Source organism: Sphaeramia orbicularis, chromosome 3 (genome assembly GCF_902148855.1).
Source record: "Sphaeramia orbicularis chromosome 3, fSphaOr1.1, whole genome shotgun sequence".
In the NCBI taxonomy this organism is placed as follows: Eukaryota; Metazoa; Chordata; class Actinopteri; order Kurtiformes; family Apogonidae; genus Sphaeramia; species Sphaeramia orbicularis.
Window position 1 is genome coordinate 24,059,770 of NC_043959.1, and position 18,521 is coordinate 24,078,290.

General features: G+C 35.7%; 1 pseudogene; it reads left to right on the forward strand.

Annotated features, from left to right (window-relative positions):
• The window catches only part of LOC115413335 (endophilin-A3-like), a 30,727-nt pseudogene extending 12,995 nt beyond the window's left edge, over positions 1-17,732 (forward strand).
• Positions 17,733-18,521: the final 789 nt, after the last annotated feature.

Consider the following 18,521-nt stretch of genomic DNA (forward strand, 5'->3'; position numbering starts at 1 on the left):
GTTATATATTTTTAGATATTATTTATTTTATGCTGATAGGAAGCTAAACGATAGACTGTTGTGTGGAGAAGGGATGGGATTAAATAAATTATACTTCCTCCCACTCCTTTTCAAATGTGCAAATGAAGTCGTACTTTGTTTTCATGTATATGTATGTATTTTTTCATGTCTTCTTGCAGTCTGTTTAATTTCTAAGTAGGGGTGGGCGATATGGGCAAAAAATATATATCTTGATTTTTTTTTTTTTTTTTTTAATTTCCCGATAATGATAATCTGACAATATCCTTTAAAATGTGAATTTTTTTTTTTCCCCTTTCAAAAAATGCTGTACAACTACTTGCTTACCAGAACATCTATGGATAGACACAGAATTTCAGTACCACAGCTCTTGTTTGGTTTTTTTTAGTGCTTCATACATCTTCTGCAAAACTTGCAGGGGCGGGGGCAGTAGTTATATACGTGGGTGTGCGGTCCATAACTAATGTAACTAACAGTGGCGTAAAACAGAAGTGAAACTTTACATACTTTCAATGTCCGACTCTGGGCTTCTATTCCTCTATTAAACAGTGGATCTTACATGAAATTTTCACAACTTCTAACCTGTATCCACTGGACCCCTTCCACTGCTCTATGGGCCCCCCACAAATGCTGGGCCCCATGAATTTATCACATTTACCCCCCCTTTATAGCGTCCCAGCTTGCATATAACATTATTTTGACCATCATCAGTCTGGTCAAAACGACATCATTTCCAGACTAGTGATGTGGACCCACGTCTGCTATGAAATCATACTCTGAGACAGGACACTCCTGCAGATTTCCTACATGTGAGATGATGTTCTGTTTTGGTGCCGCCGAATCACCACCAGACTGAATCCTTGCTGCTGATTGGCTTCTGAGGCATTTAGCCAATGAGGACTTTCATGCACCTCTCCTTTACTGTCTACAGGGTGGGGAAGCAAAATTTACAATATTTTGAGGCAGGGATTGAAAGACAGTGTATGACCAATTAGTTTATTGAAAGTCATGAGAATTTATTTGCCACAAAAAAATGTACATAATAGAATAGGGCTGCTCGATTATAGGAAAAAAAATAATCACGATTATTTTAGCAATAATTGAAATCACGATTATTAAAAACGATTATTTGTTAACCTTAAAGTTGTTTATTTTTTTCTTGCAAAACAATGTAAAATATACTCTTTAAACAAAAATAAAGCTTTTAACCACTAAAACAAAGTATGTTCACTTTTGTACGAAACAAAAAAATCTTTGAATGCAAATAAGTGTACTGTAAATTCAAGTATGTTTCCTTTTGTAAATAAATAGTGCACTGGAATTAAACTGCTCTAGACTTGCCATAGAACTGTAGCAATAAAAAAAAAAAACTCACGTAAAGTGCAAATTATAAATTCAAGTATGTTCAATGTAGTATGAAACAGTAAATTCAGTGGCGTGCCATGAGGTTTCAGTTCAGGCCTTCTGTATACATCAGCCATCTAGAAGACGTACGTTAGGGTTATACGGGTTAGGTCAGGTTAGGTTAATACGGGAGTTGCAGCGTAAAGAGATTCGGAGACTGAAGATTGCATTGCGGGCGAAGTTGTAAACGGAGTTGTTTTTATGTGTTTTAGTTTTTCATAAGATTATGATAAAGGTGGCGGTGGTTAAACTTTAGATGGTTTAAAGGTTTGTTGTGTTACCGGTCGGTGCGGACACAACTACGAAACACTTTTTGCACGTGATGTGTTTTTGCTCTTCGTCTTCTTCATCAAACCCAAAGTGATTCCATACAATTGAATTTGACTTGCCTTTTTTGTTTACCAAGCACTTCTGCTGTGATTCTCCTGCCTTTTTTTCCCGGTCGCTAGGTACAACTTTCCTCTTGGGGTGGACCTGCCGGCTAGCAGGCAGCAGTAGCTTAGAGGGGGGCGGGGCAGAGCAGCTCATGGTAGCTTGCGTATGCATGAATTAAAACAACTCAAAATTAATAATCGTTTTTTCTCGATGACATAATTTTTGTAATCATTGCGTGTAATAATCGAAATCATAATCGAATTTCGATTAATTGCACAGCCCTATAATAGAAAATGTTTTTATTCTATGTGTCCTCCTTCTTTCTCAATAACTGCCTTCACACGCTTCCTGAAACTTGGGCAAGTGTTCCTCAAATATTCGGATGACAACTTCTCCCATTCTTCTTTAATAGTATCTTCCAGACTTTCTCGTAATAGTTTTGCTCATAGTCATTCTCTTCTTTCCATTATAAACAGTCTTTATGGACACTCCAACTATTTTTGAAATCTCCTTTGGTGTGACGAGTGCGTTCAGCAAATCACACACTCTTTGACGTTTGCTTTCCTGATTACTCATATGGGCAAAAGTTTCTGGAAAGGTATGGATAATAGTGTTCGGTATGATTATGGCATCAATATATGTTTGGTTTCAAAACAATTGACGTAGTGCCTGCTGAGAAAAAACAACTAAATGTTCATTGTAAATTTTGCTTCCCCACCCTGTATGCACTGCCCGTTTGTTTTCTTTATTTTTTTTATTTTTTATTTTTTTGACACTTTTTATTTATAAACATTTTAATTTTTACAGAACAAGAACAAAAAAGTGAGGTCTGGGGATGACAATTATAACATAAACATGCATACAGCTTCAGCCTTTTTTTTAATTGGTACTGTCACAGTTTGTAAAGGTTGTCCATTTTCTCCAGCGCCTTTTTCCCAGCTCCTCCTGGAGCCGCAGGGTGAAAGTCATGCATTCCATAAGTCTAATGTTTTCTACAATTGAAATGAAAAGTTGCATTGTGGGTGCCTCTTTCTGCGGCAAACATTTTGTTATGGCTTTTTTAGCTGATGTCAACGAAATCTTTAGGTCAACATCGCCTGAATCCAGTTTTGTTTGTTTTGTTTTTGAGACAGTATGAATACTTAATAATGTAAAATTGCACATCATCAAATCAACATTTACGATATTATCGTAGGCGATGTATATCGGCCACCTCTATTTCTAAGGACTGAGTAGGATTACTTTTGTTTTGTTGCATGTATTCGAAATAAACTAAACTGAACATTGGTCTGTATGTGGAACCTGAACAAAAAACAGCTTTGACACCCTTGATTGTTAAAATCTTCAATGTCATTTTTGCATTTCACAAATTCATCCCAGGGGCCCGGATAGGACCCTTTAGCGGCCCGGTTTTGGCCCACTAGCCCCATGTTTGACTCCCCTGCCCTGTACCATCTGCAGTCAGCGTTTCCATACAGTGCTGATGTTGTTGGTGTCACATTGACTGTTATGTAACAGGAGGATGAGAGTCACAGAGCGATGAAATAGATCTGTGAACCTGTCAGCGTTGGATGCGTTTCACATGTTAATGTGTTGTTGTGACACATTCACCTCAGGCCCAGTTTTCCACCAGAGAAGACTTTTCTGTCTTTTACAGCAATTTTCATGAACGTGAAAATCGTGTCTATTTCTGCTCTCATGTGATCAGTGGGTTGAAAAATTAGAAAGCATGAAAACTACGATCACATAAGACCATTTGGCATATTTTCTGTGTGGATGGATGTCATTTTGGTTTGAATTTGTATGAAATGAAGAAAGTAGAGCTGGATGATATGGTAAAATATTCAGTGTCATTTTTTTTTCAGTGTTATGGATGATTTTAAATGTCATATGTGACTGGAGAAACTCATTCGCAATTAATTTATTAATTTAAGAGGACAACGCATTGCATTTAAATTGTTTTGTTGAATGGTCACCAGAGAAATAATATTGATTTTGCGATTTTTTTTTTTTTTTTTTTTAAGATATTCGGACAGAAAAACTTCAGTTAATTGAATTAATTCGACATAATACCCAAAGTATACGTGAAAGTGCATGCATCTCCTTATATACAGTCGTGGAAAAAATTATTAGATCATCAACAGTCATCAAAAACAATGGATATGCAATCAAGTACTAACTCCTATGTGTATCATGTGACTAAAAAAGACAGAAAAGAAAATATGAAATGTCTAAAAGCACTGTTTTTGTCAGTACAATGGCATAGATGTTGATTTAAGAACTAAAGTGATTTTGGTTATTATCAAGAAAACATGGAAAATGGATAGATACCAGCTCTGAAATTAAACTACTATGAGTTAATTTTGTTGTCATCATTATATTTGTCCAAACAAATGTACCTTTAGTTGTACCAGGCATTAAAATGAACAAGAAACTGAAGAAAACAAGGGGTCTAAAAATTTTTCCCGCAACTGTAATAGGACTTGTTAAACTCACTTCCACCTGTAAAATCCCAACATGAACAATAGGAGACGACTCGGAACAATATTTTCTTCAAGTTATACTGTCATTTCTCACATGTCTTTATGATCAGAACTATTAAAACTTCTTCCACCTCTTCTCCTTGTAAAGCAACCAGCCTTAGTAGGAAAAAAAAGAGGAAAAATAGAAAAATAAAGCACTATTTTCTGATTGTTTGACGTTATGCTCTAAAGCTCAGACAAACTCACCCATAAATTATAAAAGCCTCTCAGACAGAACAGAACCTCGTGAATAGCGGCGTTCTTTATTGTTCCATTGCTGCACAAGATTTATGACATTGTGTCTTCAAGTTTTTATGATATCAGTCATTTTTATCTCACCGGCAGATTGGCCATGAGCTATTGTGAAGGCACTGTGACTGGTATTGTCCTCGTTAACAATTTCTTCAAACATTATCTGACGAAACTACAGGTCAGACTCATTTCAAATTGTATATGTAGCTTCCTTGGGACAATGTTTACAAAGTTTGTTCACAGTTTTGAGAAATTTATATTTTTGGGTTTTTGATGAATTTTTGAAATATTAAAAATTTGTCTGTACTTGTAAAGGTCCATAATTTGATGGTTTATAACATATAAATGGTTACAGATATCAATAAAGTTACTATTGAGCACTGATAGGAAGTCATATATGGAGTTTCATTTGGGTTCATGAACTTTGACCTTTGAGTGGCCTTGAAGGGTCAAAGCCAGGGTCATCACTGTCTAGATTTCCACAAGCATCTTCTCCACAACTACAGGTTTTATTCATTTAAACATATTTATACAGCTTCCTTTGGACAATGCCTACAAAGTTTGTTCACAGTTTTGAAAAATTTAGATTTTTGGATTTTTGACATTTTTTTGTAGATATAAAAAAATTGCCTTCACTTATAATGGGTCATATTTTTAATGGCTTATAACATGGAAATGGTTAAAGTTATCAATATAGTTACTATTGAGCACTGATAGGAAGTCATATATGGACTTTCATTTGGGTCCGTGACCTTTGACCTTGAGTGATCTTGAAGGCTCAAACTCAAGGTCACCAACGTCTAGTTTCAACAATCTTTCAGCTTCATTTCATTTTTTTTAATGTAGCTTCCTTGGGACAGTGCCGACAAAGTTTGTTAACAGTTTTGAGAAATTTAGATTTTTGGATTTTTGATGAATTTTTGAAATATTAAAAATTTGTCTTTACCTATAATGGTTCATATTTTGATGGTTTATAACATATAAATGGTTACAGATATCAATAAAGTTACTAGTGAGCACTGATAGGAAGTCATATATGGACTTTCATTTGGGTTCATGACCTTTGAGTGACCTTGAAGGGTCAAAGCTAGGGTCATCAATTTCTAGATTTCCACAATCTTCTTCTCCAAAACTACAGGTTGGATTCATTTAAACATATTTATGCAGCTTCCTTTGGACAATGCCTATAAAGTTTGTTCATAGTTTTGAGAAATTTAGATTTTTGAATTTTTGACATTTTTTTAGATATAAAAAAATTGCCTTCACTTATAATGGGTCATATTTTTAATGGCTTATAACATGGAAATGGTTGAAGTTATCAATATAGTTACTATTGAGCACTGATAGGAAGTCATATATGGACTTTCATTTGGGTCCGTGACCTTTGACCTTGAGTGATCTTGAAGGATCAAACTCAAGGTCACCAACGTCTAGTTTCAACGATCTTTCAGCTTCATTTCATTTTTTTTAATGTAGCTTCCTTGGGACAGTGTCGACAAAGTTTGTTAACAGTTTTGAGAAATTTAGATTTTTGGATTTTTGATGAATTTTTGAAATATTAAAAATTTGTCTTTACCTATAATGGTTCATATTTTGATGGTTTATAACATATAAATGGTTACAGATATCAATAAAGTTACTAGTGAGCACTGATAGGAAGTCATATATGGACTTTCATTTGGGTTCATGACCTTTGAGTGACCTTGAAGGGTCAAAGCCAGGGTCATCAATTTCTAGATTTCCACAATCTTCTTCTCCAAAACTACAGGTTGGATTCATTTAAACATATTTATGCAGCTTCCTTTGGACAATGCCTCTAAAGTTTGTTCATAGTTTTGAGAAATTTAGATTTTTGAATTTTTGACATTTTTTTAGATATAAAAAAATTGCCTTCACTTATAATGGGTCATATTTTTAATGGCTTATAACATGGAAATGGTTGAAGTTATCAATATAGTTACTATTGAGCACTGATAGGAAGTCATATATGGACTTTCATTTGGGTCCAAACTCAAGGTCACCAGCGTCTAGTTTCAACAATCTTTCAGCTTCATTTCATTTTTTTTTTTAATGTAGCTTCTTTGGGACAGTGTCGACAAAGTTTGTTTACAGTTTTTTAGAAATTTTTGAAATATTAAAAATGTGCCTCTACTTACAGTGGTTCATATTTTAAAGGCTTATAACAGAAATGGTTAAAGATACAATTTAGTTACTATTGATCACTGATAGAAGTCATGTATTGACTTCTATTTAATTAGTTGAGTTCTCCTCCAGTGAAAGTACCACCCACTTCTATTGGGAGATTGATCTGCATCCAGACCACAGGACTCGAACATAGAGACAGAACCTGACAACCTCACAAATTCAACTTGGTATTGATACTTGATAGAACATTTCGGTGAGATACAGGGATAGTGGTTCTATTTTATGATACCGTGATCATTTTTTCCTGTGTTTCTTGTGATTTTAGGATATCCACAGCCAGCGGTCGCCCCAAAAGGGAGTTCAAACCAAAGTCCATCAGGAGCAGCATCGAGGCGCTGGACAACAGTCAACACAACGGCCTTTCCTACAGCTCCTCTCTCAAATCCACAGGTATAAACCCTCCAACCACCGCCGCTGACCACATCAGTGTCCTCTTCTGTCTGTGTTTATCTGTTAGGTTTGTCTGTTACTCCCATCTCCATTATTTTCTTTGAGTTCCACCTTTTTTTTGTTATCTATTACAGATATCCAGACCAACCACACAGTGAATGGGAAAAGTACGTATCCCTTTGTAAAGTTTTTGGTATCAACATTTACCTTCCAGTGTGTTCTACCAGTATTATACAGAGAAAATCAACTAATGCAGGGGTGTCAAACTCATTTTCTTCTAGGGGCCACATTCAGCCCAATTTAATCTGAAGGACCAGTAAAATAATAGCATGATAGACAATAAATAATGAAACTCCAAATTGTTTTAGTGCATAAAATAACATTCAGTTATGCCAATATTTACATTTAAAAACTATCCAAACAAAAAGGATGTGAATAACCTGGAAAAAAATGCAATTTGTTAAGAAATATAAGTACAGTTTTATCAATATTGTGCTTCGACTTATCATTCATACATATGCATTACAGAGCAGATCTACAAAGGCACAAAACATGTAGTAACAGGCAAAATATTGTTAAAATTGCACTTAATTCTCATTAGATATTTCAGGTTGTTCATATTTATTCAGGTTATTCACATTTTATTGTTAAAGGTTTGTTAATGTAAACATTTGCATAATTTAATGTTTTTTTGCACTAAATCAAAGGGAAAAATGGTGTTGCCATTATTTATAGGTTATTATTAGGGACCGAGCCGAAAGGTAAGGCCCTCTCACACAGTGAGAGGCCTTGCCTGCAAGCAAGGCCCTATTGTTTTTCGTTCGTTTTTATATTATTATTATTATTATTTTTCCGTGACGCTTTAAACTGGAATTTGCCCCCCTAAACATGCTCAAAAACTCACCAAATTTGGCACACATGTCAGGCCTGGCGAAAAATTTGATAAAATGTAAAAATTAACCCCATAGGTGCCAAAATGGCCTCTCTAGCGCCACCTATGTGAAAAAAATGGGAAAAGCCCTAGTGGCCACTAGGAATGTCGTACAGACATGAAACCAGTGCCAAAATTCTTGTTGGATGAAGCACTACAAATCATCCACTGACACTTATGACCTAACTCCAACAGGAAGTTCGCAATATGCCTTTCAAAATAAAATTTCTAAAACTAACTCCGATGACACCGTTTGTCATATTGACTTCTAAATAGCATCAAAAGATAGAGTGAAACCTCCTCAAAAAAGTGATCTCTCACTTTTTCCGGAACTGTCTTAGTTTTTTTTTTACAAGCCCGCAAAGTTGTGATGTTTGGAACTCATTTTTCACTTTGCAGTTTTTCCTGATATGTGACATATCTTCACGTTCAGGGGACTCAGCACAATGCTCACATGCAAAAATTTTTGAGATAGGATGTACGGTTGTTGATTTATAACAATTCTTTTATTTTCTTACTTTTTCCACTTTAGACTGCCATTTGACCCCCTTAACATGCTCCAAAACTCACCAAATTTGCCATGTATGTCATGGCTGGTGAACACTTTCATACAATATCAAAAATTAACCCCTTGGGTGCCAAAATGGACTCTGTAGCGCCACCTATGTACTAAAAAACACACAAAATCTGCCCTAGCAGCCAGTAGGAATGTCACAGAAACATGAAACAAATGGCAAAATTTTGGTCTGATTGAGCCCGACAAATCATACACTGACACTCATGAGCTAACTCCAACAGGAAGTTGGCAGTCTGCCTTTGAAAGTTACTCTACGTTTCTGCAATTACTGCTTATTCATTTCAGAGTTTTGACATAAAAGTTAGACCTCATTGAATTCCCACAAGTCTGCAGAATCCAAAAGTGAAAGAATTTTTCAGATACGACCTACGGTTATGGAATTATAGCGATTTTTTGAAGACTATGTTTAGTTTCACTTTTCCAAATGGCAAAATCCCTATAAAAGTCTTGCTGGTGCACATTTTCACATGTCTCTCTGTAGTGCAGTGGTTCATGTAGCTGCCTATGGAGCTGAAGGACCCTGGTTCAAGTCCCAGGTAGTCCAAAAGTTTTTTTTTTTTTTTATTTTATTTTAAAACAGGTTTTACTGCATTGTATTGTGGATATTGGAAATTTTGCACACATTCAAAAGTACACGGAGTACATTTTTTCAAAATAAAACCAAAATTAAGAATAATACAAAATGTCTATTACATAACTTCTTTTCATTTTTATGACCAAACACTAAACTGTTTGTACAATGTTTCTTCATTCAAAAGTACTCTTTCTCACAGACACACATCCTCACACAATAGGGTTTTTCCAAAATAAAAGCCTTAAATGTGGTAAATCATCACTTTTATACTCACTTATTCATACAATTTCAATTAATTTTTCAAACTGATTCTTTCTCTCACATTAAAAACAAATGCACATACACACAGTAGGGTTTCCAAAATAAAAGTCTCATTTTAAAGGTGATGGTGGTTTCAGCAGAGGGTCACTGGTGTTCTGTACAGATGTAAGGAGGACAGACACTAAAGGATGGGAACTGGTATGGGGACGGAAAGTGTGAGTGGAGCTGAGGCGTCGACAGTCACGGGTGGCGGATCGCGGGGGAGGCGGATCGCCCGGTGCGAGGTCCCGCCCAATGCTGCTTGCAGCTTTAATATTATTTTTGAGTTTGATGCCCTAACTTGCACTTTGCAAATTCATCTTGCGGGCCGGATTGGAACCTTTGGTGGGCCAGTTTTGGCCCCCGGGCCGCATGTTTGACACCTGTGAACCAATGTGTGGAACATTGTGGGTGTTTTATGTATTTCTTGTGTGAGATAGGCCAGTAAATCAAGTAAAAATGTCCAAATCTTATCGTCATTTTAACTTTTTTGTCACAGTCCAGATTTCTCTATTAGAAAGGTATATTTAGTTTGTAGCAGTCTCCAATTTCACCACTAGAAGCTACTAAATCCTACACTCTGGTTCTTTAACCCTTTAACTGCTTGCTTGACAATATGGTATAGCACATTTTGAGCCACTATATTTCAATAAGTGGAGTACTTAACTCATCTTAACCTATAATTGAACTGGCTCTACCGCTTGGGCAGAATGTGTAATACCAAAAAAGTCCTCCAGGTGTCACTGTGATTGTCAGTGGTATGCTTCATCATCCACCCTCCAATCAGGATGACAGAAAGATGAAAATCGCTAAAAATATTCTGACTGGTTTTGGTGTTTAGTCACAGACACACAGATGAAGTGTGTTGAAGTGAAACACTTAAAGATGTCATGTTTCAAAGTGTAAAAATTATGTATCCAATACCCTGGATATTTTTGGGTGTTTAATTCTTTATAAATTTGCATTTTATTTATTTTCATCTACTTTAAAAAAAAAAAAAAAAGATTTATTTCGAATATGGAAATGATACAAGCTTCCTGATTGCTACTAACTGACTTCTTTGCACAACATAATATAGAAATGAAAATTCAAGGAAGCATAAAATAATATAATAATACACACAAAAAAGAAAAAGAAAAAATCATATTCGAAAAGGACTGAGAAGAAGCGTAGTTTGTTAGCTCTCTCTGTCTAAACCAACAATATGTACACACATGCATATACACACACACACACACATATATATATATATGTATGTATGTATATATATATATATATATATATATATATATATATATATATACACAACACACACATATCACATGCATATATACCATCATGTACACATATATACATACCCATGCACATACATACACATATACATTCACATAGGTTTCTCTTCCTCTAATCCCTCTGCCATATCAATGAGTAAATGACAACAGTCAGTAATGAGAAGTATCAATTATAACTGCTAAACAAAATATCTTTGTACATTTTCTTAAACTGGTTAATATTTGGACTTTGCTTGAGTTCCTCACTTAGATTGTTCCATAACTTGACATCAGAATTATTACTATTGAGGTATTTGTATGAAATTATGTACTTTAACCATCAGCTGACATCTCGACCATTTGGTAGAGGTCAGTATTTAAAAAACCACAGGGTCTGTTGAAAAAAAAAAAAAAAAAAAAATGCTATTACTCACCCAAGCGTATAAGAAATACAAACAAAAAATTTTTTCATCAGGTTTTTCTTGGTGGGGTAGTTAAAGAGTTAAACGACAACACTGTATTATATGAAATCCATCCTCTGGATTCTAATGAAAAACTTCTGTCAAGTTGCATTATGGGAAAAGTACCCAGTAATTCTACACTACAAACAAAAAGTTAAAGATATTTTTCATTTTTAGGCTGTATTTTTCAGTTGGGATTCTTGCACAGTGATTTTTACTTTTTGTGTGTGAATTGAATTGAAACACATTTTTTTAATGACCAGACATAGTTTTATTTACACATGGCAAAAATGACAAAAAAAAGACAAAAAAATAAAAAGAAATATCCTTAACTTTTTGTTTGTAGTGTAATTCTTGACCCATTCTATGAACTAGAAGCCTGTCAGAAAAGTATCATTGCCCTCTAGTGGTAGAAGGCGTCCATGCAGTATTTGAGGTTGTTTTTTTCACTGTGACGTCCTGGGTTTGTGTGTGTGTGTTTGTGTTTTATGTTCTGTTTCATGCTCACCACCACCTCCATGTGTGTCTCCATCTTACCCAGCTGATCACATAACCTCTGTCCCACTGTCATGGCCCGAGAGCCCCACTACCAATGGCAATAATCACCGTGAGTTTCCCACACCCACACCCACTCTGCACTCACACCTGCACGTCAGCCACCAGGAAAACCATTAATACGCACTTCATCTGCACTAAGCTACACTATATGGACAAAAGTATTGGGACACACAACCTGTTCTGAATCATATAAAAGAGGTAGATCACTTATTCCAGAGTAGTCTTATCAATATGAGTCTGTGAATTCTTTATTTATATATTATAATTATTATTATTATTATTGTTGTTGTTGTTGTTGTTATTATTATTTATTATTTTTATGGTGCAACAGGGTGAGAATGTTCATGGTTTGGGTATTAAAAAAAAGATGACTGTATTATGCTTTCCTGGTTGACTCGGATGTGTCATAAAAACACTTTAAACAAAAAAAAAAAAGTATTGGGACATGTCGCATTCAGGTGTTTCTTTTCTAACAGGGGTCAAACAATGACAAGAAATGTCATAATATACTTTTATAGTGATACATATTGTATTGCGTTGGTTAGTTTTGCTTAAATTGTCATCTTTGCCATTGATGTTTATAAACTATATGGACAAAAATATTGGGACACATCGTGGCTACAGCTGTAAGATGTCCTGTTCATGCTGATTTGAGATATAAACATCCGTATTTCTTTAAAGTATGATGAGAGATTTTTCTTCCTAAGTGAGATGTAAAGAAAGTAGATGGTTATTTGTGGTAGAAAATTATTATTTACAGTCAGAGCACGAAAAATATTCAGAAATTTAGAGGTAGAACATTTAAAGTCATAGTCATAGATTAAAAAACAAAATCAAAGTTGAGAGAAATTAAGTAAAACCATTTCTGAGGCATTTTGGAAGCAAAGATAACAATTTATACAAAACTAACCAATGAAATGCAATGATATCTATATTATAAAAGCCAAGTGGCCTCTGTGTGTGTGTGTGTGTGTATGTGTGTCTCAGGATTCACACAAGATCCAGAAAGAGCTGACTGCCGCAGTTTGGCTTACTTATGTATTTTTGGACAAGGAACAAACTAGCACAGTGTTTTTCAACCTTGAGGTCACCTGAAGTTTCTAGTAATTGATAAAAATAAAAATAAATAAATAATTACTAATAATTTTTTAAATGATTCAATATGTATTTAATTATAATTAAAACACCACACACCTAATAAAAATCAAGTTCAAATAATATGCAGGATATAATACCTCAGAGGGCATATCTTGATTGACCCGATCATGTGACTGCGTGCGTTACTACTCTTCAACACAATCGCAGTCAGAAAACCAGACCGAACAGAGAATGGAAAGATTTCTTCGTCCGCCTGGCCCTGCTAAGATATCTCCAAGAGAAACTGAGAAGCAGACACCAAAAAGGTGCATTATATAGCCTAAGTGTCGTCTAAAATTAACATTTTTTTGCAACATAGTATAGCAAACTATTACATGAGCAAAAACAAATTCATTTTAGCAAAAAATGTCTGAAATTTGTGATATTAAAATGGAGTCATGAGCCAAAAAAAGTTGGCAACCACTGGTCTAGCGAAAACAAGTTGATAAGACCAAGATTTTTTGAGATATTAGTAATTTTGGAATGCAAAAGCCTAACAATCACGTTGCTATGGTCAGAACGCTTTGGCGGTGACTGCTGGACAAATGCGGTACAGCATGCACGAGTACACAACAGCATAAAAACAACCACGTCAACGCGCTAGTTTATTATTTGTTTGTCATTACTGTTTTGTATCCCAGACCCCTGTTAGAAAAGAAACACCTGAATTCAACGTGTCCCAATACTTTTGTCCATATAGTGTATAATAATCAGTAATTATTAAACACCTAATAATTACTCTATAAGCAGACAACTGGCACCATAAATGTACAAATCGAAACACTTAGAATTAATGAGACATATTGCACATTAACACACATCATACAAAATATCCTTCCAGTGTAAAAGTCTTTAATAAATATCATTGATTGCTGCTAAATAACTGTCGAATAAGTCATTTCTATTTGAGTCAAATACCAGCTTTTTCTCCAACAGCTTTTCCTGGCATGTTTCCGTGTTAACACTTAGTACACAACTCAAGGTCAATTCATAATTCTTTTTTTTTTTTTTTTAAATCCATTAACAATACCTTCAAGTCTTCGTCAGTGCACGCTGGGTTAGTTGTCATGGTGATAGATTGCAGGTAGCACTAACCCAGTACTGTTTGTAGCCAGATGGCAAATCTGAAAAAGGAAATATTACCTCGATGCTTTCTGTTCCACAAGGACCCGCCATGTTCCCCTGCTTCCTGTTTTTTTTTTCTTTTTTTTTCTTATAATTCTGTTCTTGAGCCGGTGATGGTGTAGATATAAAGTACAGATGTCATTTGCACTCCTTTATTTGACAGGATATTAGAGTAGAGATAGATGTAGAAGAATGATATTTGGAAAGATTTTCAAAAGTAACAAAAACTGCTGTTGATAAAAGTATGAAGTATACTATATTAGATTTTTTAAGCCTTTTTTTAACCATAGCTAAGTTATCTTCAGTTTTCACCTTTCGTTTTACCATTAGATGTACAATTTCTGAATCACAGTTTGTTTTAGTGGGTTGTTTACTTACCAGCCACATTTCAGTGATGATTATGGTTTAAAAAGAATTATTGTTGGCTTCATAGAAACCACCAACAAATGTTATTACTTTTGACTGTTTTGAATTGTTAAAATAATTTATTAAAGAGCAGTTGTTAAGGCTTTAATGTCGTGAAAATCTTAATATAAGTATAGCAATAAAAGCAGAATTGGGATTTTTACACCTCTTTGCTGTCTAATTTGGATATCGATAATTATCTCTTTTAGATTAGATTAGATTAGATTAGATTTGCACAACACTGAATGTACGAATATGAAGAATTACAAGACAAAAAAGGAAAAGAAAAAAGTTATAACAATAGCAAAAAAACAGTATTGAAAAACAGGCAATTGCACATTAGAAGTACTAATGTTAAATAAGGAAGTAGTAGTAATAATAAATAATAGTAATGAAAGATAACTAAATAATTAGGCTATATTATTATGATATATACATACATATGCATTGATACATGCATTCATAATAGCTGAAATAATAAATAATAACAATTATAATAACGTGATAATAGTAATAGTCAAGTGATAAATATAATGATGTATAAATAAATGATAAAAGTATTTAAGTAGTAGTACTAATAGTAATAATAATAACTAAATTGACAACAACAAACGTATACTGGATACATTATTATTAGTTTTCAAAATTTTGACCAATACAGTGACAAGGAGCAGAGAGAGCTTCTGAATTTATTGTTTTGTGTTGGATGTCGGGTCTTTGTGAACCAGGAAGTTCTGACAATAGAGCCCTGAAGCCCCGCCCCTTCCGGTTCTATCCCATGGGACCTTATTGTGGAAGAACACTGGATCAAAGTCAGTGAAGACAGACAAGTCATTTTTTGATCCTGTTAGAGCCATTTTTACACATATGATGTTTGTTAGTTTACAAGGTACCCTTACAAACCAAGAAGGTTGTACAATTATTGACGTATCAGACTGAAGGTGCATAAATATAAAGACTACACAGTTGAAAGTCATGGAGGTGATGTCATCATAACTGTCTGCAGCTTCAGTTCAGAAAAATGTGGAGTTGTCATTATTTATAGGTTATTAAGATCATATTTTACTGGTTCGACCCATTTGAGACTGAATTGATCTGTATGTTGAACCTGAACTAAAATGATTGTTAATATCATCAGTGTAATTTTTGCAATTTCTCAAATTCATCTGACGGGCTGGACTAGTGATGTCCTGACCTGGATTTTTTTTGCTTCCAATCGAGTTTTTTTTAGGATTAGTTTTGCTGATACCGATCCGATACAGACTTTTTACAATGAAATTTTGATTTAAATTTGGAGTCATTATTTAGAGATTATTATACTATTATTTTACTTGAGATCCCAATTGGGCTGAATGTGGAACCTGAACTAAAATAGCTATGACACCTTTGACTCTGAAGAACTTTAGTATTATTTTTGCACTTTCCAAATTCATACTGTGGGACAAATTAGAACCTTTGGCAGGACGGTTTTGGCCCGTGGGTCGTATGTTTACCACTGCTGTAGCACGACTATGGACAGGTCCGTCCAGGTGTTATATGGGAGTGCGTTCCGTTCTGTATGTTAGTGATGTGCGGATCAGTGGGTTACTCGCGGGTTGGGTTGGGTCAGTTGGGGGCAGGTTGGGTCGGGTCAAATAATTCTAATTGAATAATTGAAAAAAACCCGACTTGCGCATCACTACCGGACCATAAAGTGAAAGTGAAACTTATAGATGCTTTGCTAATTCCTCTAATCCTCCCGCTGTTATGAAGCTAATTTCCCTGTTCCTACCTTTGGAAACTTTAATTTAAGGGGGCAGAACATGTGTCCCCCTCCCCGAACCGGACCCGTATCAGCCCGATCTCATGAAATCTAAGCTCTGAATCCAGATTTAAAAAAAAAAAAAGCCAGATTGTCAGCTGATACCGATCTTTACATGTTTGACACCCTTGAGTGAACTGATAAAAGAAGTTGAGAAAAGCTGTAAATGTAATAATAAACATGGTAATTGTGTGACAGAGTCGGAGGTTCTGGACCAGCCCTGCTGTCGCTCCCTCTACGACTTCGAGCCAGAGAACGAAGGCGAGCTGGGCTTCAAAGAGGGTGACATCATCATCCTCACCAACCAGATAGATGAGAACTGGTACGAGGGCATGATCAACGGCGAGTCCGGCTTCTTCCCCATCAACTACGTGAAGGTCATCGTCCCCCTCCCGCAGTGAGACCGCCGCCTCCAGTGAGTCCTCGGCGAGACTTCTTCTTCGCCTCGTCACACTTCAGCCTCTGTCCTCGACTCCGGGTCCGGAGGAGGAGGAGGAAGGGGGGTGGGTTGGCTCAGCCCTGCGTTAAAAAGAAATAAAAAAGTCTGTCTTCTGAGTTTAGATGGGGCCAGATGGGTAGTAGTTGTGTCCTACGCTGACTTAAGATCAAACGTCGCTGATTACATAGTCTCTTTTTTCTGTCGATATTTATGAACCTGAAGCCAACTGAAACCCAAGCCATTAAGTGGGACCTGACGCCTGGTCGGACTCTACGTGTCCTTGGGTCTGACCGTGGTGAAAACGTCACACGCTTGTCAAACTTTTCCATCCCGTTCGCTCTCCGTTCATCCTCTTCAACTCCTCCGAACCTTTCAGCTCTCTGCCGTCGAGAGAAAACGAGTTGACGAATAACTACTTTGTTCTGTGTTCTCCTAACACAAACCGTAAGTGTTCATGATACCTTTTGAGGCCTAAAAGTGAAGTCTAGGATCATGAGAATTCCATTTTTGCTTCTTAGTTTGGTAGTTTGGCCACTGTTTCTGTCGTTAAGTCATTCGTTTATTCACTGAGCCTGTGTTTTAACTCAGAAATACCTCAATAAAGAAATGCCTCGATTACCGATAGGGATAAAAATGTCAAACGAGTAAAATAATAAAACCATTAATACGCAGGATTTGATTTATGCCGCAAACCAGAAATGAAATCCATAGTTTTTGATGTGTGGGATCATGGGAGCTGCTGTTTTCTGGACTAGTGGCGATGAAAACCTACAGATGAGGTAATGTATTAAAGATTTATTCACCTTATATCGTGTGATGTACTATCACACAATTTCACTGAGCTGCTGCAGATAACATCAGTAATAATGTGATGTCATCAACAGGCGACTGAAAAAATGACAAATATCATAGAATTTTAGCATTGTTGGAAATATTTCAAATGACCTAACAAGGAGTAACAATATATACAGGGTTCCTGCAGGGTCTTAAAGGGGTCATATTTTACTAAACCCACTTTTATTAGTCTTTGGTTCATTTATTTGTGTATTTGGACCCTAATAGTTGAAAAAGTCTGAATTTGAACCCTCCAGGTGCTGCAAAGCTATCTTTATTCTCATTCCGGCAAAAATCAAGTAGATTTCTACAACCTGTTTTAATTCCGGCTTAATTTGTTACGTCTATAACTAGTTACGTCATGACATTTGCACATATAAGATCAAGGCTTCCGACAAACATTTCTCCGAGTACGACATAACTGTCAGCAGCAGCGGTTGTAGTAAAAACTGAAAATATGTCCAAACTTCAAGCCGATTACCTAAAATGTTCGGTTGTTAGTTGAACGGGACAGAGCAGCACAGTCAACAACCTGGAGGGGGCGGGGCCTGAAATGACTCATTTGCATTTAAAGGGCCAGCGCTCCAAACCACCTTTCTGGTGTCATTACTCAGAAATAGGATTGAAGATGGACCGGTGGAGTTGAATTAATGAAGAATTCAGACCGAAGCGAGGATTTACAGTTTATGTGGACCACAGGGAAATGTTTTAAAATGCATAATTCCATTTAAAAAAGCAAAATATCTCTTTTTTTAAAAGTCCTAAATTTACAAATCTTCATTTAATACCTTTAAAAAGTCTTTAAAAGGTACTACATTTGATATGGTAGGTCTTGAGTTATGTTGCTTTAAACTTGTTCCCAGTATTGTGTGTAAATGTGTCTGTTAAATCTCCAAACTAGAAAGACAGAAACATTAGTCTACGCAGGTCCACCCATTCCAA